We start from the raw sequence: 26,242 nt of genomic DNA on the forward strand, positions 1-26,242 counted from the left end.
TTTGCAAGCATGAATATGAGCATGCTGTTTCTCTGCATAAAACCCTCCAGTGGCTTCCCATTATGCTTCCAATAAAATCTAAAACTCTTATCATAGCCTACAAATTCCTGAATAATCCCTGGCTCCTGTGTACTTCTTAAGACTCATCTATTTTTATTACCTACTTTTCTACTACACTCTAGCCATGCTGGCCTCTTTTAATTCTTGGAGCTTGTCAAATTGTTTCCTGCTTTAGAGATTTTGAACATTCATTTCTATCTAATTGGAATGTATTATTCCTCTGCTCTGTGTGACTTGTCATTATTAAAAAAAATCATTTAGATCTCAAGTTAAATATTCTTTCCATCAAGGTTTTCCTAGATGACAACCATCTTTGCTGTCTATCCCTTCACTCTATTCGCTTACTTCAGAATGTTGACAATTAGCCTTGACTATATTTTATTAAATTTTCCACTGATCTGTAAGTTCCATTTTAATACTACATTTTGTTTATCTATTCTGCCAGTCTGTAAGATACAAAGAAACAGAGCCCATATCTGATTTGTTTATCCTTTTATACTATCTAGGATAATATAGGTGCTCAATAAATATTTGTTGAATAAAAAATGAATCCAGAGGTGACCAACAGTTCTTTTTTCAGCTGTTAACTTATAAAAATTCTTGATTATTAAAAATGAAGTTACTACTGAATTTATTTTTACCAAGGTTAATTTTTCAAATATTAGGAAAATAAGAGGACTTTGGAGTTCAAATACTGATAAACAGTGGCTTAGTTTGATCATATCTGCAGGAAATATCCAGATTTAGAGAGAGATTCACCAAGAAGAAAACAACAATCCACCTAATCAGTAGAATTTAGGCTACAATAAAACAAGACTTGGGAGAAAATACTATAGTGTTGACTAAGCACTTTAAAAACTTTTAGAGTTTAGGGAACTGATTCTACATGATGTTTTTCTAGTCCCAAAGCAACTTCAATCTTAAGCAAAAAAAAAAAAAAAAAGACAGGAGAAAGAAAGAAAGAATAAGAGAATTAAAGAGTAAAAAAAATTGTCTACATTTCTAATCATCTCCTGTATCATTAGATTCTCCCCATGATGAAACCTGAGACAGCAGTAAGTTAAAGGGGAAGTTTGACCAACAGGCAGTTGATGAGGAAGCAGCTAGAATATATTAAAACAACAACAACAGAAAAACAAAAAACACTGAGGACTTAGCAATAGGCAAAAATGTGGCCAGTGTAGTAGGTGGAGTTAATTACCTCAGCATCCCTGAGGACACTGAGCAGATACAATCACCCAGTCACCACTTTTTAGTTAAATGGAAACTACATCAAAGAGCTCACGAGTAATTATTTACAGACTGAGAGAAAAGTATTTTCATGAGATTGTGAAGAAGCAAAGAATAAGAAGTGGGAGAAGACTGTGTACCTCAAAAGAGAATAATGGAGTGAAAAGAGGACATCTGAAAAGCATGCATCTGAAATAGTGGCCACACAGAGGAGAAAGGAAATTAGAGGCTGGTCCTGCATAATATTAGGTTTTAATTTTTCTTGAGTGTATTTTGGCTACAACATAGATTCTAATTTCCTAGGATATAGCCCAGAAGTTCATATAGTTGAAGTTCAATATGCCATTTTAAAGTAGATGGATAGATAGCTGAATGATAAAATGGAGAAGCAATGTGTTGGCAATAATACGGCAATAAGAGATGGCAAGTAAGTGACACAGGGCAAGTACTCTCTCCCCCTTCAGTACCTATGCAGATATCACTAATCACACTTTCTTCCTTGCTAAGGTTGAATTTGGATTCAATCTTTAAAACTTTCTCAACGCAGTGCTCCCCTACTAAAGTGTGGAAGATCTAATTTCAATTTCTTCCACAAGCTATTGAGAAAGCAAAGAGTAGAGGCTAGTTCTTACCTTTCAAGGACAACACTGTTTGGATACCCCTAAACTGTTTGAGTGTTATTACTCAGTATTTTAGCTGTAGCTAAGTGAAAGAGGTAACAATACCTCTTTGCTTGCGCTGTTAATTCTAGCTAACTTTGGACAAATCATTGAATATATTCCCTCAGATCCATAATCTCATGAACTATCTCATGACCCACATGACACGTTAAGTTTTGGGTCTGTTACTGTTTTTCAATGGATGACATGTTATACATATATGAAATATAAAGGCATTGATATATACATTTTTCTTTATGCAATTGAAAATAATTATTCCCATATACCTTTATCTTTTTACAGCATGTGGTAATGATAGAGACACATTTGTTTCTTCTAGGTAATTTGAGTTCCTTATAACAAGTGTAGAATAAATTATTGGTCATTTACTTCCCTTTATTTACTTGCTACTGAGAAATATACCACCATTTGGCCAGCTCTGCAGTGTAACATTAGTGATGATCCAATGAGTGGGATGAGATGGAAGCATCCCAATCACCAGTCCTACTCTCAAAGCAAGCTCTGAAAGCTTTTGTTTGAAAGACTAGAAATAATACTCTCCCGTTATTCCAGATATCAACAAACAACAAACAAAAGCCAAATCTTTTCTAAAATCCTCTTAAACATCTCAGATCAGGACTGTCAACTGAGCCTATTGTTGCTTAGAGATTTAGAGGTTTCAGGGTAGAGTCCAAGAGAAGGAACTCTGTCTGCTTTAACAGCACTGACTTGCAAAAAACAAATTTTTTCCCACCACCTCACAAGCAAGAGGCATCTGTCTAGAGATGAGACGAAGGGGTGTCAAAACAGACCTATCCATCAGAATGTGACTTAAGGAAAAAGACTATTCATATTTAGAAAAATATAGTAATTGAAGTCCACAGAATGAAGGCTAGGACAGACATACTTGCTAACAGGACTAAATGGGGAGTATCTGCGAGTGCAAATGTGCTTTACATTCCATTCCCAGGGAATGTGCTGTCTGATTTGTTTGTCTGCATATTTTAAAATTTAATTTAAATTACTTTGTGACAGTTTGATGGTTATCATCTCAGTCTGCTGTTTTCTATTTTAGCGTACAGATAGTGCTACTCCCTAAGAAAGTGAAAGACACGTTCATGGCCTCCAGCAGGGCTGAGGGTCCTTGTGCAAACCACTCTGAGGCTCCCTGGCCAGGGATGGGGCAGGGCTGGGAGCAACCCACAGGCAGTCTGTCCTCTGCCAGGTCAGCAGGCACTGATCTCTGCTCCCGTGGAATCTTACACTGTCAGTAAGTGAAATTCTAACTTCTTGTTCCCATTATTGTTTTGTATTTCCGGGAACTGGGCAGTAGGTTTGCTGCTAGAAAGGCTGGAAACTACTACCCTAGATCCTTCTTGCCAGTGAAACTTCATCTCTGTTCAGGGATGATGAACTGGAATTGATCACTTCCTTTAAAACCCATCTTGCAAAGGTTTAAAGGGGAGGGAAGTGAGGGAAGTGAGAGAATATGAGTTCCGGTAGATAAAGACATGATTAGAAAAATTACAGGCATATTAAGATTTCCTATTCTTATTTCCCACTTAGAGGCTTCATTGCATGTCCCAGAGGAGTTGTCCTGGTTTCCCATATTTTTTTTAACATAATGAAATGTTTAATAGAATATTTAGAATCATAATCCTTATTATGGTTTCAGAATATTCTTCATGTATGACCTATACCTAATGACCTAATGGCAAATGAAAAACGCGAAATAAATATTTAATAATTCCCAATCAATTCCTGTGTTCAGGGTTCACCCAGGTATGAACTGTTCAGAAATTATTACATAGTCAAAGTAAGTGGAAAATTAGTTCTCCTTCTCTTTCTGTTAGCCTCTGTCACTTCTTCACTGTAGTTTTATCATTTCTTATTCCATTGTCTAGTTGCAGTGCAAATCTATGTCTATCAAACTGAAACTTATAGTTTAAGATTTTTGTTACTTCTAGATAAAAACTACCAAAAGAGATATGTAAGTTTAAGTACGTAAAAAGAGAAACATATTTTAGAGCAACTGAAGAGGCACTAAGCATACAAATATAGGGTTTTTCTGAAGCATAAATATAGATCTATATTTGAGTTTTATCACTATGTATTCAGATAAAACTCTTACATGCATTGGAAGTCTTCAGATTTACCCCCAGCATAATCAGTATGACCTCTACTGAAACGTCTGCTGGTTTCAAATAAGACAATTGTGAAAATTCCAGCAGCTTCTGATAGCATTAATTTATGAAAATGTCACTCTCTGACCTCGGCAAGTTGCAGTTCAATTTTTCAATGAACATCTAGTTCTTAGAACTTCAAATTCCATGTTGTCACTGGAGGCCCAACAACTTGCTTTTTTGTCATGTGTTCTGGACCTGACATAGGGCTGTATGTATCAGGTTCAGGGAAAAGACATGCAAGGAAGCCAAATCGTTTTTCATCTAAATATATTCCTCAAATTCATAAACACTTGTATATGCCAAATTAAGGAGCTACGGTCAATTCTTCTTTTTAAAATATCACTACTTATTGAAAGAAAATTAGTAAATCCAGTTGAAATCCTCAGGTTTTCCCCATACCAATGAAAATAAACTGATTTTGTCTTGAACAGAAGCCAGGGTCTCTGATCTCAAGAAGTTTACAGCAAATAATGGACACTGACATTTCAATCTACCTATGAGGTAGGTAGTAAAGAGCGTTGAGTATGATTTTGAACAGGGTTGACTTTCCCTTATAACACTGTGCTTCATTTAGATTCGGGTGCCAAGCATCAATGTTATTGGGTCTTCATACCTGGATATCTGGAGACAGAATACTAACTGTGTGGTGTCAGAGCTCACTGAGTTCGTGCTCATATTTCACTGGAGCCTGAGATATATTTTTTCCCTCAAGTTTTCAGGCACAGTATTCACAGGTCTAACTTAATATCCAAAACTAATAATTATTTGTAATATCGCAGTAAATAATGCATATTATATATGTATGACCACAGCGAGAAATTCATTTTGTATAAAATCTCATGTGTTTATAGATATGCATATATACAAAAATATGTCTATATATATGAGTATATACCTGAAGAAGAACGTTCACAAAATAATACTTAACCTACTATATGTGTTTGATTTTTTTATTGTGTTCAATTTACTCTGCAAAAACATTTTTGGTTCCTATCCACTAATACACTGCAACCCACAGCTTTAAAAACACTGTACTACACATCTAAGGAGCTATATTATATTATATTACTAGTGGTACACATGCCTTTTAAATCTAAAACATAAAACATGTTTTAATATAAAACATTATTGTTAAAAATTATATTTCTTTTGCTGTCTGTCATGGTTTCCTTTGACTATAAGAATAGTTATTTTAATAAATATATTTGGGGTTTAAGACTGTTAATTTTTACTGAGTTGTTTTTTCTTTTGATTAGCTATTTCAGTGGAAACTTTTAAGGAGATTCAAAAGAAGAGAGCCAGAAAATCTCTTAGATTATTTCCACAAAGATATGGTAAAGTGGCCAGTCCTTGAAAATACCAGAAAATAAGAAAAATGCCTTCTTATTAATTTCATGGAATCTTTAGCAAATCACTTGTAATTTTCTGTTTTCTTAAATGTTCCCTGAAGTTACAAGACTTAAACTATTAACTTAATGTATATGGAAAATTTCCTACACAGACCATAGATGGAAGTGCTGATGCTAGGAAACTTTTATGGATGAGCCTCAAAATAATCATTTTGTAGAAAAGGAAACTGAGGACCAAGAAAGATTAAGTAATTGGATCAAAAGCTGGTTAGCTGAGAAATGGGCCTAGAATTCATATTTCCTCATTCATAGTATGTTGTATTTCCACTACAGCAGCTTTTCCCAGTCTTTCCTGATCTTAAGAATTATTTAGGGATTCCCTGGTGGCGCAGTGGTTGAGAATCTGCCTGCCAATGCAGGGGACACGGGTTTGAGCCCTGGTCTGGGAAGATCCCACATGCCACGGAGCAGCTGGGCCCGTGAGCCACAACTACTGAGCCTGTGCGTCTGGAGCTTGTGCTCCACAACAAGAGAGGCCGCGATAGTGAGAGGCCCGCGCACTGCGATGAAGAGTGGCCCCCGCTTGCCGCAACTAGAGAAAGCCCTTGCACAGAAACGAAGACCCAACACAGCCAAAAATAAATAAATAAATAAATAAAAATTTAAAAAAAAAGAATTATTTAGGGTACTTATTAAAAATGAAAATTTCCAAACACTGTTCCAGAAGATTGTGAGTCAGTAAATCTGGGATTAGACCCAGGAGTTTTCACTTTTCACAAGCATCCTAGGTGATTCTTACATTCAGGCAAGTTTGAGAATCACTGCCTCTGATTATTTTAATGACTGGCTTATTTGTTTCTGCTACAATACAGACAATTGGTTGCTGAATGACAGTTTCAGTCAAAGTACAACAAATTTCTCACGATCCCATATGTACGTGAAGAAAACTGAACATCCTTAATGTTTTGAATAAGTTTTGCCCATTTAGAAACTAGTAAAGATGTTCTAATCATAGAGATTTGAATTTAGCATAATAACAAAATGTATAGTTCCCATATGTTAAAAGAGTTTTGCTTTCTATAATACTTAGCCTGGTCTCAAAGACCATGAGGACCCTTTAACAGCCTTCTCTTAACATTCCTTGACATCTTTTCATTCGATAACTCTCACAATGTTGCCACTTCATCCCCCAGGTCTGCTAGGTAACACTGCAAACTTTGCAATCATCTAGAGCTGCTATACATCTGAAAGTTTAAACTTTCCTCTTTCTACCTCTGACTACCAATCCCCATCCCTCCGGATGCCATCTGCTTTTGCCATACAGCTTCGTCACTGAAAACTCCAATTTCTCAACTTCCATTTTTTTGTTTCCTATCTGAACTTCTCTGCACTGTACTCTAGCTACGTTGGCCTCTTTTCAGATCCCTGGACATGACAAGCTCCTTTCTCTATCTAGAGTATTCTTCTGCTAGCTTTCATATGGTTTTCTCTTCAAACTTCAGGAGGGAACTCTTTCATGACTACCTACCTATAGGAGTTGATCACTTCACCCACTCGTTATCTTCTTGGCATCCTACTGCTGCCCCTCATAGCTCTTTAACAACCTGCATATATATATATATATGTTCTTACTTGGACTATAATAGGCTATAGGCTCTGTGAGGGCAAGGCCCATGTTTTTTTACTATTATATTTCCAACACCTAACATAACGTCTAGGTTTTATTAGTTAGTTAATATGTTAACCTAGACATTTCACACTAACCTTAGTTACTACTCTTAACTCTTCGTCTCAAAAAAAAAAGGAGCATTTAGAAAGAAGATGGGCTATCTCAGAAATTATTTGGTAGAACAAGCTATCTGATCTCAAAAAATGAGAAATGCAGAGAAAAAAGACAAATGAATACCCTGTTTATCAATTAGGCAGAGCTAACCTTAAAATGTCTCAGGATGTTTAACCTCTGTAATTTATTTTAAAATACTATATTTAGTTGCTATTCCATTAGATGTTCAAATCATTTTCACCTATCCCAAACATATTGTACAGTGACTCATCAGACATCTGTGGCAAGTAAATATACACAGTGTATTTTTAGAGTATCAAGTATGTGTGTATCCATTTATAGTGTAAGCAAAATTAAACCTGATCTGGAAAAAAAAGTGAATTCTTCAGATCTGACCACTATTGTCCTATTTTCGTCCTTAGAACCTACATTTCCATCGTACAATTTTCAGATCACTTCCCACCTTTAAATGCCAGAATTTATAGGAAATTGTTCTTTTTTTCTGTATACTACTTTGCTAGAGGAGCCCTTCTGCAATGAATGTTGAATGCTGTTAAGCCCTATTTATGGCTTTAATAGCTTTGCATTAATGAAAAAATCAGATACCCTTTATAGACCCACCTCAGGGGTTCATCTAGGAGATGTTCTATTGATGTGAAAGAGAGTTAAATTGATTTCTGCCAAAGATGAGAAAGTAGAAAAAAGTCTCCAACTGCATGTGGATAATGAAATGGCTTGTTTTATCACAAATATTCACTGCACATGTTTTCTACTTATTCCTTCTAATGGCTGTCCCCTGCTTTTCATATAGCTCAAATCCAGATGTCTAAACTGTTATGTGTATCAACAGAAAAAGGGAATGAACAGAATCTCATAACATTTTAGTGAGAAGAGAGTTAAACATAGAGATATCATTCCTGCATTTTGATTTGTGTGTGCACTTATTTGGATAATCGGAAAGTTTGTTTTTTATGAGTTAGACTTCCTGGAACAATTAATCAAGATTTTAATCACTACATCTATAAAAATAAAGTTACATGTGCAGACTAAGAACTTTCTAGCACAGAACTGTATTTTTTTCCCCCTCTTCCTTTAAAGTATCAGGAATTTCCAAGCTATCAACATTTGCTAAATCTGGTCATGCACAGTATTCAAAAATAGGTTTCCTTTATTTTCAAAATACTTTCCATTTCAGTAGGTTTCCATGAAGTGAAAACATTTACCATAATGGATGAATTTCATCAGGGAACTGTTTAACAGTGTCCTAAATGAATAGAGCAAAAGCATTGCAAAGATATAGTAAAAAGAAGTAAGCCTCTTTCAAAAAAAAAAAAAGTGCTAAAATTTAAAGCCAAGCCTTATTCTGAAAATTGGACAGTATCCCAGGTATTTTGCCTAAGAGTGAGTGAGGGCTGCAGAGAAGTCAGAGACGAAAGAAAAATCTGGAGTAGAGTTAGCTGGATTAGACTCAGCTAGACTAGGTCTGGTTATAAAAGCAAGACCACCATGACCAGGGGAGTTTACAGTGAAACTGACACACAGGCCAGGAGTTGTGGTGTTGCCAAGGTAGAACCGATATTGATGTAAGGTGCCTGGAGGCAAGACAGAGAATGCGAGAACCAGAAACTAATGACTCATTTCAAACATGAAACCACAAGATGAAGCAAAAGCCAACTTGAGCAAGAAGAAACAGGAAGGAAGAGAGTGATAAGCACCAGCCAGAGCATGTGCATGAAATTAAGTTAGACACATGTATGTTTCCTGATTCATGAAGCCAGGGAGGAGATAAAAATTCAGGTGGCAAGTCACGGGGTATTTTATTTTGATTTGAATATAAGTAGTCATCACAGTCAATGAATACAATTAGTCGTTCTCATCAGTTTGTATGTACAGACCCTTAAAAATGTTAGGTGCTCCATATACAGCTGTAAGAATGAATGAGGAAGATCTCTATTACTGACATGGAGTAATTTTCAGGATGGATTTTTAAGTGCAAAAGGCAAGTACAAAAGAATATAGCATACAGCCTTTCATAAAGAAAGAAAAGTAAGAAAATATCAGTATATCTGCTCATTAGTGCAAAAAGTAATTCAGGTAAAAAAATTCAGAAACAAATGAGATGGGTTACCTTCTGGGGTGGTGGGAATAGAGTGGAAAGGATGGGGGAATGAGAACGGGAGTGGATCAGAAAAGAAGGAGAGGAAGAGAAACTTCTTTGAGTGTACCTTTATGTATAGTTCTGCATCTTAGAATCATAGCAATATTTCATAAACAGAAGCAATAAATAATTAAATTCAAACTGGATATAGGGGAAGGACTGAAAATGGAATACAAAAATAACAAATAAACTTAATCCTATTACAAATGAATAAATAGTCCCACTGCAGGGGTCAGAGAAAAATAGACTAAGTAACTCCATAAAAAAAATAAAAGTATTTTCACAAGATACTGTAAGCCTAAGGAAAAAAAGAACTATACACAAATATAATGCTTCTGTTGGTAAATTTGATTTCACTGGAGTATGAATTAGCAATTCTGCGACTATCGTATGTCAGTGTATCTGATAGTAATGGATTGTGGGTAATGAGACACAGGTTTCTCACTATCAGAGAAAGGAGTTACAAATAAAGAAAGGAGAAGGCTAGAATGAACTAGGTGATGTTAGATTGGAATTGGAAATATCAGTTGGAACTGATGGATTTTATTAGAAATAATGTGAATTGTTAGGAAATAGATGTAGATGTGTATATACGTGGGTTACTATACATACAAATATTTTCTAGCTGTATTCACTGAGATGGCATAACAGCAATGACATCCCAGTAGCAATGAGAACACTCTATGCCTAGATCTTGGTTTCTATAAACAATTCTCCAAAAGAAACAAAAACACTTGAAAAATTACTGATTCTAGGGCTGGGAAATTACTGAGGAAGTCCAAGATGAGCTTGGAATATCTTAGAGTTCTGAAAAGTAAGGAAGTGTTAAAACAAAAAAAAGATGAAGGTCACAGAAGCCAACTTAAAGATGTTTCCAACAGCTGAGGCTGAGACAATTTAAGGAAAAAACTAAACAGTAATAAGCACTGGATAATAGCACATCAAATAAAATAAATCTCCATGAGTCTGTATTGATATAAATAAGTAATTAAATACATAAACAAATAAATGGGGTAAAAGGGGTAGCTCTTCCTTATACTAGGATTGCAATTAATAAATGTAGGAGGAATGATAGAAATTTGCCATTTGGTGAACATTTTAGTAATAGGTACTGTAGGCAGGAGTCATCAATTAATGCTAAAATTACTGGGTGAAAGTATGATGAGAAACAAAATATGTGCATAGTCTCAAAGTATCTCTCTACAACATATTTACTACTTTCAAAAGAAAAATTTAGAATTTTACAATGGAGAAACCTGGCAAAAATCTCTAATTGACATTGCCAAAAATAAGACACAGCATCAATTCCTGAACATTTTCCTAAACTCTGTAGCCATTTATCTGAAAACTTAGAAAACACCACTTCCTATGTTAGAAAACATAGAAACACTACTTCTGTTGGAGTGATTTTCCTCCTTCTGACTTTTCAGGCACAGTATTTCATAAAATGTACCCTGTGCAACTAAATAATGCTATAGACTTCCTTGTAGTTTCACGTCTGATGACAAGGAAACTGTCTGGTTTAACGTCTCCTGAGCTTATTGGAAGACTCTAGTATAGGAGCTGAGCTTTAGACAGTTTTGACCAAATGACAGTCCTTCTCTGTTTAGTGACAGAGATAATCTGATTAACTGAATGGACCTTGCTACCACTGGGGTGATAGATGTTACACCTGTTTTTCTTGTATCACTTATATCACAGCTTCAAAGGCTAAGTAAGAGAACTTAACGCCTGCCTGTACAAAGTTCCTGGACATCTAGGATATTCCTCACCACAGCCATGAGCCAAACAGATGCTACCTCTCAGATGTAGCATCTACTTTGATCATACCACTAGCAGTAACTATTGCCTACAATGCAAAAATGTATTTCCCCAAAATTATTCTGTAGAGTGCTGGTTTTGAGGGATGTTAAATGGTGTTCAGTAAAAGGACAGGGGAGGGGGCTTTCGTTTGAAAATATACCCATACGAAAAGGTAAAAGGTATCTTATTGTTACCAGAAAAACAAACCACACCAAGTTTAAATTTCTATCTCTAATAGTGAATTCTTACTTCAGATATCTAAATAAAGACGTAATTCCTGAAGATAATATCTGATCTCATTAAACAAGGAATTGGTTAAATTTAGGGAAAACCGAGTTAAAATTTTATGTTTAACACATGAATTTGCAAAGTTTGAATTGTCTTCAATGTATTTTTAAGAGGGAAGAAATGGTGTACAGTTTTTCAAAAACCTATTCGACCGTCTCACACCACCACCTGCCCTTTTTCCCAGAATTTTTTTAAGGACTAGCATTTCCTGAAACACTTTTGGGAAACAGTATTTTAAGAAACAATAAATTAGTCACAAAGTAATCTTCAACTATAATAAGTAACAATAGAAAAATAAAGTCTTTGTGCTTACAGTTGTGCTTAGAAATTAAAGTGTACACTTAGATATCAACAAAAAATCCAATGATAAACAAATATTAAAATGCCAAATGGTTCAGATGATCATTCCACAGGGTTTATCAACATAGGTTAGAATCAGTAGAGGAGGCAAAGGAGCAGAGCCTGGAGCTGAGCTGTGATGTGTGAGTAGGTTTTGCATAGGTAGAGCGCAGAACTGCACAGAGTGCTACACACAGAGTAGGTGTTTGTTAAGAGCTTGTTAATTAACCAGCTAGCCTGAACCGTATGGCCCTCAGAGGAAGCATGGCCTGGCTCAAACTGGAGAGGAGCCACGAGTAAACTTTCCATCTGGCAATGATGCAATGGAGGTGCCTTTGCAGAAAAATCATTAGAGGCTCTTGGAAGAGATGGCACAAGCACTTTATCTAGCGACCTGCAGTGAGACCGTTCAGGCTGTTATGCTTGTCCTAGAATTCTTCCTCCAGAGATGAAAACTTGGCTGAAATGGTAGAGGGCTTGAGGGTACAGTATATCATCTCCATCTGTCTCAAAGAGCATATATTAGTATCTTCCTCCTGAGGAAGAACTAGCCCATTAAGTTATGACTGTATCATCACTCCCTATACTCACTTTCCACTCAATCAAAAATACTGGCTAAGCAAGATCACAGAAGCAAGGCGCTATGACAAGTATGGTAATACGGAAGGTCGGAATGCTTATATCAACTTATCTGGAATGAAGGAAGCCAATATAAACCTTGTTAAAGCCTTCTTAAGTGTATGATTCATATCTTATCCATCTATGTATTACATTGCCACACAATGAACATAATGTATGCTCAGTACACAACTAACTTTACCTAGCTAGAACATGGTTTAAAGATGTCAGTGTCTAAGGCCTAATCACATAATCATGTCATGTATTGATATTTAGAGTAGCTTTCTTTTTCTTAAAGAATCCCACCTTTCTGATAAGATAGGAAAGTACTCTGCATTAAAATTCAATACTGCCACGAGTTGCCACCATACTTACGAAAAGACCTGCTTTGATTCACAAATGACTTGGAATGTCCTTGAAGATCCTTTGATACGTGCCTTATGATGCCAGATTTTACAATAACCTTTTATTTTTAAATGCAATGACATGAAAAGATAAAATCTCCACATAATAAGTGGTCTTGATAAAAATGCAAATTGATAAAAGAGTCAAGTTGTCTCCTTTACTCTTGAATTCTTAACTCAGGTACCTACATACAGATACAAATTCCTAAATATTATATCTGATTGCATTAGACAAAGGATGGGTAATCTAAAGATGATTTCCTTTGACCCCTTCTAAAGCTGCATGCATTTATTGAGCATTCTCTATAATTTTTGATGTATCTAGTATTGTCAGTTATAAGATATTATTGAATATTTATGAATAAATTATTTTGGATATGCCCTTTCACAAATCTTAGGTCCTTCATTATCAATAAACAAACCTGCTGAAATAAGGACTTTTCATTAAAAGTGAGAATTGAGTGGTATAAGTTACTTACTCATTCATTGTCCAGATCCTTCTATGAGAACAGGGACCTTGTTTATCTTCTTGAACACTGAATCCCATCTCCTAGGGTACAAGTAAAATAAATTTTACTTCAATGTATAAATGAATGAACGAACTAATAAGTAAGTTGCACCAAGGAAACATGGATGTGTAACCTAGCAGGACCCTATGAGGCCTTCCCAGGACAGATACCTCCCCCATATCGTCTGCTGTAGCTCCTCTCTGAAGTACGTAGGTAATAGTATCTGCACACTTCCTGAGTTGTTTTACAGATGCTAAATCCACCACCAAATGGAAGAAATTAACTACTTGATGATCATGAACCCCCAGACCTACGGGCTCCTAAGGATTGATAATATTAACTGCCCTGTTACCTCACCATCAACCAATCAGAGAATTGTGTGTGAGCTGATCACATACTCTGGGCCACTCCTTCCCCCCTCACCTGGCTTTTAAAAATGCTTTGCTGAAACCCTTCGGGGAGTACCGGGTATTTTGGGCATGAGCCACCTGTCTCCTTGCATGGCCCTGCAATAAACCTTTCTCTGCTCCAAACTGACATTTTTGTTTGGCCTCACTGTGCGTCAGGCACACGAATTTACGTTCAGTAACAGGTACTTTAAATGGAAAGGTACCTGTGATTTTCAAGGGTTCTCTGATTAGGTCCCTTGACCATCCCTGGCAGATATGGGAAAAATTAGGAGAACTTTTTAGCATCTCCTCAGTGTTGCCCTGTGCCCCGGATAGGTTCCATTTCCAGAAGAACCAAATATAGTCAGGATCTTTAAAAGCTATAAGGAGAAGCTGTTCACACTATGTGGGTCAGGACTGAGAGCTTCGTGTCGTTTGAATTCTGTGCCAATCTCTAAAGCACTTGGTTAGGACAATATAACAATGGATTCTTTCCAGATGCTACTAGCCTAGGGACCAGAGAACTCTATCTACAGTGTTCACTGTTTGACTCCAGTCTTTGAAGTCTTCTCGGAAACTGTGCCTTAAAACTGTACACAAGCTCCAAGCCTCCCTCTTTTATTACTTTTTTTGTTCAGAGCCTGAGCTATCACCACTCAATCAAGTTCTTGCCTTATTTGTGTTTTATGCTTTCAACTTAGCCTTCACTAAGATCCTTTAACCTACACTCTATACCCCTAGCCCACACAAGAGCCCAATTTGCTCTGTCTTAGGAAGGAAGGAAAGAAGGAAGGAAGGACCCTGGAATCCAGAGAGCAGCATCCACTGCCTCAGTCACAGCCCCTTCCTCTTCAGGAGCACCCCCTGCCTCCAAAGCTAGAGACCACTCTGCAAGGTTTCCTAGGCCCTGGGACCCGGCCAGCCCAAAAAATAAAGTGAGAAGACAAACAGGACATCAGAATCCAGACATTAAAACTGTACTTCTTTGGGTTAAGCACACATTCTCCAGAAAATTTTATTTAAATCCAAATAGCACAAGGAATCTTCAAGATGGAAAAAAAAAAAATCATTATATCTTTGTTTGAAAGAATTGATCAATCATAAAGCTTTCCTTCAAGGAAGAAAGCAACTAACATGGGAATGGATTATTGGGCATCCAGAAGGAAGAGACCCTAGAAGAGAAATGAAAAAGGCACAGAAAGAGAGATAACAGGACTCCAAAACCTAACTTTGCTTATCATACGTTTTTCCCTGAGTTTGTATATGTGCAGAATTTGAATGCACCTGAAGCCTTTAGAAGATTCTAGCATATCTTTTAAGCCCCAATTCTATTCCAAGCAAAGTTTATAGACTTAAAAGTACAATACTTAATTTTATTTGGAGCAGAGGAAGATATATAGACCTTTAACGGTTCTATTTGTGATAATAATCTGGAAAAAAGAAACAATATTGTGCCATATTTGTATTTTTTATGAAGTCTTACTAAAGGCTATGAGTCAAATAATATAAAAACTCTTTTTCATCTATTTTTCTGCCTCCTGATATATAAAACTCTACTAAAGACAGCTAATTCATCTTTACCACATAAAATGTGACTTTTCATAACTGCAAAAAAATAGTACACACATCATTTAAAACTAAAATGGGAACATCTTTATGTGAGCAATAAATATAATAAACATGTTTAAATGTAAATTTAAAACACAAACCTCAGACAATGAGCCTACATGAACACTCTGATATTTAGACATTTGTCAGGCAGCCTTTTTCTGTTTTGACAGCTAAATGAATGTTATATATAGAGGGACTCTCTTTGTAAGATAGACTTCCTTGCCTGGTTTCCTTCACTCTGAATACAACAGTAAGACATTTCAGTGTGTGGGAAGCATCTATGGTACAGAGAGTTGGAAAACATTCAGGCTTGAAGTACCAAAACAGTCAAATACTTGCAAAATCCAATATGCTCATCCATAATGATTCCTTCTCTATTTAAATCACATTTTCAAAGCCTAAGACAATCCAACCTGTAGTGTTAACAAAAGCCTCTTGCTTTTGACCATCTTATAGATGAGCTTAAAAAGAAGGAATATGTAATCTAAATGTTAACAATTTTCAGTTCTAGGAGGTGTCTTTTTTCCAGTGCTCAGACAGGAGACAAAAATTAACTGCAATCATCACATCTTTATATCATCTGTAGTCTTTGCTCTCTCTTTTTTTTTTTAAGTTCCTGCTTTGTATAAAACTATTGATATTAATATAAGAGGAGAAACCAGCAATGTAACTTTCTGCATAAAAGAAATTATTCCCAGAATCTTGGCTTTAAGTTGATTAATATTCTTAACATGGGTTTCATTATATCCAGCTGGAAATTATCTTTGAGATCTTTGGATATGACTAATGTGTGTGAATTTTAAATTTGTGAAAACAAAATAACAATATTGTTGATGATTCATCATTTATGGCAAAACCTTGACAATTTTTTCCTTTCATAGTTTTTAGGAGACCAGGGCTGTAAACAAGCGTATCTTTTTCTCCCATACTCTGCTCATACTGTGCTTTTGAGGAGAGCTTGTTTGAATTATTCTACCCTAAGAGAAGTGTATTTAATATATCTTCTTTCACTTTTGATTATGTCTAGTGACTTAATTAACGGAATGAATATTTTTGAGTAGTGCAGAGTAAGTATTTAGAAGAAAGGAGAAACATAATGAAAGTGAGAAACTTGAGAAATATTAACACTCTGGCAATATTAATTTTGTTAGCACTATGCCAGAAAACATTCTAATACACTGGACAAATATTAGAGCTCTTATAAAGAGCGTGAAGGAAAACTCATAATGAAATCTGGAATGTGTTTTAGTTTTAGAATTTTACTGAATTTGTAAACATAATGGACATTGCAAATATCATGCTGAAAACTTCTGTCAAATCTGACCAAATAAAGTAAACCCATTAAGAATTGTGGGTAGAGTAAAAAGACCATAATTAAAAAAAAAAATTACTTCCTGCTTAAAAAAGTGCGTTCACAATAAGCTCCTTTCAAAGCATTTGAGAATTTAGAAAATAAAGCTTACAACCCCCAATATTCTAATTGGAGTAAGGTCTTTATAGAGCATTATATATAATCTTTTATAACCTATATTTGTTAAATGATTATAAATAAGAACGAGAAAAAAATAGTTCTTAAAAGATATGAGAATGCAAATGATCTCCTAGGTGATAGTACTAAACATAGTCACTTGCTTTCCATCTAAGTCATAACATTTCACACATGCACTTAAAATTTCTACACTTATTTCATTTAGATATTTCTTTAAAAGATGCAGCCAATTTAAGCAGAGCCATAAGATATAAAGCACTGTAATGAATATATGACAATGACAAATAGAAAAAATAACCAAAAGACTTAAGTAGATACTTTATAAAAGAGGATATCCAAAAGGCCAATAATCATATGAAAAGTTGGTAAACTTCATTGGTAATCACTGAAATGCCAATTATAACATTTTGGTATTACTATAAATAAACCTTACAGAATGTCTAAAATGAAAAAGATATCACCAAGTTTCAGCCAAGATATGTGTAAATTAGTACAACATTTTGGGAAAGTTTTTGGCAGTATCTTCTGAAGCTGAACAACAATACTCTATGAGCCAGCAATTATCACTCTAGATGTATAACTATCAGAACTTCATTCTACACACAAAGACATAAAAAATAATATTCACAGCAGCACTATTAGTAATACACTCAGCTGGAATCTTCCAAAATGCCTATCAATCATAGAACAAGTATATAAATTGTGGCATATTCACACGATTAAAGGTTATACAGCAAAGAAAATGAAGGAACTATAATATGCAACAATGAAAGTGAATTTCACAAATGATATTGAACTAAAGAAATCAGACAGAGGAGTACATACTGTATGAATCTATTTATATAAAGTTCAAAACCAGGTAAACCTAATCTGTGATTTTAGAAGTCAGAATAGCAGTTAACCCTGTGAGGGATAGTGATGGGAGAAGGCACAAGAGGCCTTCTGGGGCACTGATTATGTTCTGTTTTTTTTATCTGAGTACTAGTGACAAGAGTGTGTACACACGAAACTTTATCAAAGGGGCTTCCCTGGTGGTGCAGTGGTTGAGAATCTGCCTGCCACTGCAGGGGACACGGGTTCGATCCCTGGTCCGGGAAGATCCCACATGCCGCGGAGCAAGTAGGCCCATGAGCCACGACTACTGAGCCTGCGCGTCTGGAGCCTGTGCTCCGCAACAAGAGAGGCTGCAACAGTGAAAGGCCCGCGCACCGCGATGAAGAGTGGCCCCCGCTTGCCACAACTAGAGAACGCCCTCGCACAGAAACGAAGACCCGACACAACCAAAAATAAATAAATAAATTAATTAATTAAAAAAAAAAACTTTATCAAAACATATACTTATAATTTGAGGGGAAGGAAAGTTATCTTCAATAAAAACTTTACATTGAAAAGTAATTATTATAAGTGTCCAGAGGAGGATTTATGCCTGGAAGGGATCTAGTTATGTGTTTAAACTGAATTGAGTATTTAAAAAATTTTTTTTAATTTTTAATCCTTTAACTTTATTTTACTCTCTTTCAACCCTGACTTCTTTTTATTCTTTTCATGTGACTAGAGTTGTTGAGGGCATTTTGAGGGTCCAGCTAAATGGAAGTTGAGTTGCATCCATTACATTTATTTTGTATCAAATAGGATAGATTTATGCAGTTTGCAGTCACTTCCATGGACAGTTACATTATTGGTTGTTGACCCTGTAGAGGAATGACTTCCTGGAATTCTCTGATGGCCCTCTGGTATTATGAGAGAATGCATCAGGATCAGAGATCCTACAGAGAAAACAAACTATCTACACCCCTCAGCACTGGAAATATGAGGTTAGTGGAGGAGAAATACTGTTTGAATATAGAGACCAAAAACTATTCTATAAAAATTCTTCCAATAAATACATATCTAAAATTTAAGTAGAGGATTTATTAATTTTTGGTGTTTCATCAAAATGGAAGTTTCCCCCTATCAGAAATATACTTTCCAAGGCAGAATATGTAATTATAAAAGCAGCATAATTTTTATGGGAATCAGACAAAGTAGAATTGATCAATATTCCTGTTTTGTAGGGAATAAAACTTACAGCAGTACTAAAAACAGTGGTCAATTTCAAGTAAGGTAGTACTGAAACATGTTTTTCAATTGTTCCTAATATTCTCTGACTAATGACATGGGCAAATAAGGAAAAAAATTCCTAAGATAGTCATAAATTTTTGTTGAATAAACACAACAAGATGACTACTATGGAAAGCATGATATACTTAAGTTTTCACTTAAAATTAAAGAGGGCAACAATTTAAATCTGAAGTCCTCGACTGGTAATTTGCATGGTCCTTAAAGACATGATTTGGAGACTAGAAATACGATTGCTGAAGATCATGGTCCAGCAGTCTAAGTGCTGTGACCCCAGAGAATCCAAAGCCTGTGGCGACATCTTCTGCCACCTGCTGTATTCTCTTTGGTGAGTACTTCCGGTGATTACCTCAATGGCATCACTTTTCCCCCCCTTATGTGAGGACAAGTGTAAAAATCTTCACATTGCTCTCCGTGGCAGGTGTTCTGGATTCTGATAAAACAGCCACCTCCTAGGTTTATCTCCAAGGAATGACAGCAGTCCATACCCTATATACAGACCCCTCATTTCCAGGTTCCTTCTGAAAAATGCAAGATGCTTCCTGTTAAAAACAATTTTCTTTCTCAGGTAGTTTTTACACCTTCTCCAGCAATAATCATCCCTCCTTGCAAGAATACAAACAAGATACAACCACATTACAACACTGTTTGATTTACTTTTAAAAGCTTCATTTAAAAAAATCTTTGTCTATATCTAGGAACACTTAATGGTTTCCTCCCTCCCTCCTTTTCTTTCATTTCACGTAGAAGAAAAAGAGTAAAGGGGAACAGGTTTTGCGCACTCTTACCGTATGTAATATACTTAATCCTTACAATAATTCTTGAAAGTACGTATCATTATCATTATGGGTCAGGGCCTGAAGGATGGGAGTTTAAGATGTAAACATTATTTTCCAGTTTTAAGTTGAGAACCAAAAGCCATTGTTTTTTTCTTTAATTGAGGGAGAAGTAACACAGGGTTGACAGACTCGCCAGTTTTGAGAAAAATAAAAGTAAGCTTCCTGCCTTCCTTCCACTGGCTCACTTACCCTGAGCTGAGGTGAGAGGGAGGTCTGTAGCCTAAAGAAAGGAAAAGCACTGTTAAGTCTTCCCAGTGGTGCCAGCCTACAAGATGGCCCCAGTGATCTCTGTCTCTTGCTATTCACAGTGATAGTAACGGCATCTTACTTTCATGATTAGGTGATAAAAGACACTGCACTTCCTCCTAGGCACCCCTTCTCTCTCTCTCTCTCGGATCTTTCACTCTGGGGAAATAGAGCTGTCATGTTGTGAGAAGCAGGGTGGTGGAAAGGCCCAGGAGGTGAGATATTGAAGCCTCCTGCTGACAGCCACAGGAGAGAGCACTGTAGTGAATCCTCCAGCCCAGCCAACACTTCACATGACTGCAGCGCTAGCTGGTAAGTTGATTGCAATTTTTATTCAGGCAATGCAATGTCTGCCATTGTGGTTAGGTTTTTCCCTAGTCACAGAAGAATTTCCTTTTCCTTAGGGGGGGAGGCTAAAATTTCTGAAATGTGATCACACAGAACTGACAGCTTTTTAAAAAATTTTTGTTTATTTTACAAAGAGCTGAAGGTAATTAATATCTACAACTTGATGTATTTGGAGTCAAATATACACTTGTGAAACCATCATCACCATCAATGCCATAAACTTATCCATTACCTCCAAAAGTTCCCTCCTGCCTCCTTTGGTTTTTGTTTCTTTGTTTGGTTTTTCTCTCTTTGTGATAAGATCACTGAACCTAAGGTCTACCCTTTTACCAAAATTTTAGGTATACAATATGGTATTGTTAGTTATAGGCCTTATTTGTATATGAGATCTCCAGAACTTATTTATCTTGTATAACAAACTTTGTACCCTTTGACCAACACCTCCCCATTTCCACCTCTCACCTAGCTCCTGGCAACTACCTACCATCCTACTCTCTGCTTCTATGTGTTTGACTTAGAGTTCACATGTAAGTGAGATCATGGCAGTTATATGTGTTTCTGAGTTTCGCTTATTCCACTTAGCATAATGTTCTCTAGGTTCATCCATGTTGTTGCAAACGACAGGGTTTCTTACTTTTGTAAGGCTCAGTAGCATTCCACTGTATATATATGTATATTCCCCACATTTTCTTTATCCATTTGGCTATCAGTAGACATTTAGGTTGCTTCCATATCTTGGCTATTGTGAATAATGTTGCAATGAAGATGGGAGTGCAGATAACTCTTCAAGATCATGATTTAAATTCCTTTGGATATATACCCAGAAGTGGGATTGCTGAATCAAATGGTAATTGTATTTTTAACTTTTTGAGGAACATCCATATTGGTTTCCATAGTACCTGCATCATTTAATGTAAATTAATTGTAATTAATTTAAAATTAATTTTAATTGATGTAAATTAACAGTGTAACGGGTTCCCTTTTCTTCACATCCTCACCAATGAAAAGGCAACCTATGGAAAGGGAGAAAATATTTGCAGACCATATAGCTCATAAACAGTTCATGTTTTAATATCCAAAATATATAAGGAGCTCCTATAATTCAATAGCAAAAACAACAAATAATCTGATTAAAGAAGTGGGCAAAGGACCTGAACAGACATTTCACCAAAGAAGATATACATATGGCCAACTGGTATATGAAAAGGTGCTCAACATCACTATTCATCAAGAAAATGCAAATCAAAACCACAATGAGCTATCACCTCACACCTGCTAGGATGGCTATTATAGAGAGATATATTTTTAATGTTTGTGGATGTGTGTGTATATGTGACAAGACTTGGTGGTAGAATAGGGAGAGATGTATAGGAATTGATAACGGTGTCAGCATTCAGCTAATCTAGGGAGAAAAGACACAGCACTCTTAGAGGATAACAAGGTCCTATAGAAGTTGGAGAGGGCTTCCCTGGTGGTGCAGTGGTTGAGAGTCCGCCTGCCAGTGCAGGGGACACGGGTTCGAGCCCTGGTCTGGGAGGATCCCATATGCTGCGGAGCAACTGGGCCCGTGAGCCACAACTACTGAGCCTGCGTGTCTGGAGCCTGTGCTCCGCAACAAGAGAGGTCGCGATAGTGAGAGGCCCGCGCACCGTGATGAAGAGTGGCCCCTGCTCGCCGCAACTGGAGAAAGCCCTCGCACAGAAACAAAGACCCAACACAGCCAATAAATAAATAAATAAATAATTAAATAATTAAAAAAAAAAAAAGAAGTTGGAGAAAGGTAGACATAATGGCATGCACGTGGCAGGCATGGGAGGGGGGATGACAGTAGAGATGCTCTGGAGAGTACGTAAGTTTGTCTGGGCAGCTGTCGTGAGGCAGATGGTAGGAGGAGGATGAAAAAAGAGCCCACAAATTCATCTTCTATTTCCAAACTATAAAATTATTAGAAAGCTGAAATCTTATTGAACACTTCTCCAAGAGATGATTGGGGTAGAGACAGGGCTGGGAAGGCAGAGGGAGGCTTCTATATGTTGTACAAATAAAACTTAGTCATGATTTTTATGCAGCTTTCCCTTGTTTATGCCTTTTGTGCCATATAAAATAGGTAGGCGGTTCCAAATGCCTCATGCCCGATGGCAGCTTCTTTCCATGCCTCAGTCCTGGGGTGGTAACAGTTTCTACTGTCCTTTCATGAACCTTAAGTTCTACCTGGTCCTGTTAGGCCCAGAACTCCTGCGTCCCTGGAATTCTCCTTCTTCTGAGCTATCACTTCTCATGGGTAGTTCCATCTGTCTTCTCTGTGCTGGCCTTCAGCCACTTTACCTTGATTTCCGAACAAACCCAACAACACTTAGAACCATTCATACACGGTATGCACGTCTGGCAGACTTGAAGTGTTGCAGGGATTAATTTTCTACAGCAGCACCACAAATTATGCAAACTAAAATCTGAGATTGCCTTGCTTTGGCAGTGATACACTCCAACTCATTCCAACTCCACTGTTTCTTTCTTTGTCTTCCTACTACTTAGCCCAACTCCTCATCCCTGACCCACCAGCAATCCCAGACTCATTCACTCCACAATTCAGTTCCCTGAATTGAGCTCCAGCCTGAAACTTAACTACGGATCTATTTTTACCTTTTTAAAACCCAGACACTGATTAATGTGTTCTGTTGAACGGTGTGCCCTCCACTTTGGACCTCATGTATCTCCTTCCCGTGGGGATAACCTGTGCCATCCCCTTCGCCCACTCTTCAAGAGCGGAAGCAGCAACAGTCTTTTTTGTTTTGTTTGTTTCCGGTGATTCACACAGATAAACGAGTGGGGTTATTATTTGGTGACAAATATTTTTTACTGTTAGACTTGATGTTTGATTACAGGCCATTTGGGGGAAGCTCTCAGAGGTGCATGGAGCGCACACTGCAGGGCTGACTCCGGTCTGGTCACTTCATTTTTTCAGACAATACTGAGTTATATACAGTGTTTTCCTAGACATGATCTCATCTGATCCTCCCACTAACCCTATGACTTTGATAGGACAGGTAGTGTATCAGTCAGGATCGTATCAGGGGACAGAAAACAATAGAGAATTTAATGTGAAGGCTTAAGTAGTAGTTAACTTTCAATTCACTATTGCAAAGTGTTAAAAAAAAAAAAAGAATTCTAAAGTTTCACAAAAGTATCTACTTTATAAAGTCCTTAGGCGGGAGGGAACAGAGAAGAGGTAGCAATTACTACAATTCAGGAGCTTGGAGGAGGGCTCCAGAGGAGCTGAAGTTCAGATGTCTAAGGAGCTGGTGCAGCTCCGACCATGCTGGCATCTCTGAGCTGGGAAGAGGGACCCTGTGGGGCAGGGACCCAGACCTCAGAAGTGGGAGCTCCGGCTGGTGCTGGTGTTTGGAGCAGGGAAGGGCAGCATGAAGCTGGTTCTGGTGGGATAGGGAGGGTGGGAGGGAGGGAGACGCAAGAGGGAAGAGGTACGGGAACGTATGTATATGTATAACTGATTCACTTTGTTATAAAGCAGAAACTAACACACCACTGTAAAGCAATTATACTCCAATAAAGATGTTAAAAAAAAAAGAAAACAGCAAACAGGATTCAACGGCTCCTTCGGGAAGGAACTGCTGCTGCCAGGGTGAAGAAGGCCCGCCAGCGTGACTCATAGAACTGCCCGCCGTGGGAAGGAGCTAGTCCGTCTTCTCCCTCCAGGCGTGTGGTCTCTCCCTAGTGTTTGCCACTGCCAGAGCCTGGTATTAGCCAGCCAGCAAAGCAGGCACCAGATGCTTCGGTCCGAGGCCAGTACACACGGAGGACAGTGTGGAGGTTAAGGCCAAGAACTTAATAACTAGGACAGATAATTTTCCTGGCCTAATTCTGCAAATCAAAACAAAGAAGGAAAATCAGGCTTAAGAGAATGTAGCCAAAGCAAAAGAGCTTGCTTTAAGATAATAAAGCTGGTAAATGATAGTGCTGGCATTTACATTCAGATATCTTGATTATAAATGTCATACTCTTTTCACTAGACCACATTTCTTGAGGCCCAACAACTGAAATAACTCACCTAGAATCATGCACTATTGCACTGGCAGAAAACTGAAAAAAATATTTCTTTCGAAATATCCAAATTATCATTTTTTTCTGTGTATCACACTGACTCAAAAATGTCTCCTGGAGATGAGGAGAGATCAAGTTTAGGAGAAAGGAGAAGTCCTGGTTGGGAAGAGAGGGGGATCTCAAATCCACAGCATTAGGGTGAAAGAGCTAACCAGGCAGGGGGAACCCCCAAACTGAGAGAATCAAATGCCCCATACATTCATGAACTGATTCACTCAACAATTATTGCATGCCTACCTCATTCTAGACACTATTTTAGATGATGGTGGCTCAGATTTGAATAAAAATTCCTGCTTTCATGCCGTTAACAATCTAGTAAGGAAGCTAGACAATAAATAATATGAATGGCATATACAGTATGTTAGAGAGTACAGAAAAATAAAGCAAGGAAGAAAGATAAGAAATATCACAGAAGTGCAGGCATTTCTCTGCAGGCTTGCCAGAAAGATCCTCATGGAGGACTGCGTCAGAAGACGGAGAATGAAAAAGGGAGTGCAGCAGCAGAAGCAGGCATAAGTAGTAGGAAATGGTGTTAGAGAAATAACAGAGGACCTGTTCATGCAGGGCCTTGTTTGAAGAAATCCACCGCAAAAGATTGTATTATTGTTCATTAGTAATCGCCACCTCTCCCTGGATGACAGTTTTACTTTCTCCTTGACATCACGTGTGGCAATGTGACACGCTCTGGTCAGTGATGTGAGCATACATGGTCTATGTCCCTTCAGACAGAAGCTTTAAGAGCTAGCACATGGTTCGCCATATTCCCGTTTCCCTTTTTCAGGATCACCAGCTCTACCAGCCTCGTTCTCAGAGGAGAGCTGATGGGGAACTGAACTTCAGCGAACCTGAAATGGACATGTAAGTAAAGTATGAACTCAACCTGTGTTGTTAAAAGCCACCCAAGGTATCAGTTTGTTACTGCAAAACAATTTGGACTATTTTGGATGACGAATACACTTCTTCTACTTAGGTATGATTAGTACTCAGTCCTAGTTTTTTGTTTTGTTTTTGCTTTTCTTAAGAATAGCACTGGAGCAGTAAAAAGAATATGTTGCTTTGAACTTGGTGCTCTAGTGGGTCCATCCTTTTGAGGGAACGCTACTCAGATGGACGGTGGTGCTTTCAGTCAAAAAGGGAAAGGTTCAAGTCACAACATTGGTTACTCTCTTTCACACAAACTACCGGTTAAAGAAAAATTCAGAATTCCATGTGGAAGTCATTCTATCTTAAAGAAGTTGGTTGCTGCCAACTTACTCTTTATGGAAGTTATGTGATATAGTACCTTGTTCTAACAATTGGGAGAATCAAAGAATACAAAAGAGAAAACAGGGAAGAGAAGAAAGTATGTTATGTTCCCCTTTATGCTGCATCCATCCCCACCCAACATTTTATCTTACAGGCAGCCATCAGTCTTCGCAATCTGTCCACTCAGCCTCCCAACCTCACCTAAATGTCTTTACAAATATACCATCTACTGTTTTCTGTCTTTGCATTCTAGCTACAAACACATTAATTCTCCTGAGGAAAAAATGGAGGTGAAGAAAGAGGGAAGTTAGAATATGAAAACATCCTAAGTAAGATTAGATACCAAATATCATGGTGTACCAACTAAGAATTAGTGATATAATCAAATAAGAGAAATACACTGAAAAACACCATTGGTCTTACATGCCTCTATTAATATCATGAAGAAATTA

General features: G+C 37.2%; 1 long non-coding RNA gene across 2 annotated transcripts in view; it reads right to left on the bottom strand.

Annotated features, from left to right (window-relative positions):
• The window catches only part of LOC309664781, a 630,188-nt gene that overhangs the window by 284,653 nt on the left and 319,293 nt on the right, over positions 1–26,242 (bottom strand). For both annotated transcript variants that reach the window (XR_014266039.1, XR_014266040.1), the window contains exon 2: positions 13,357–13,427. This is a non-coding gene — a long non-coding RNA (uncharacterized lncRNA). The remainder of the gene's footprint in view (positions 1–13,356; positions 13,428–26,242) is intronic.

Source organism: Balaenoptera physalus (genome assembly GCF_965194825.1).
Source record: "Balaenoptera physalus genome assembly, chromosome: 7".
Lineage (NCBI taxonomy): Eukaryota > Metazoa > Chordata > Mammalia > Artiodactyla > Balaenopteridae > Balaenoptera > Balaenoptera physalus.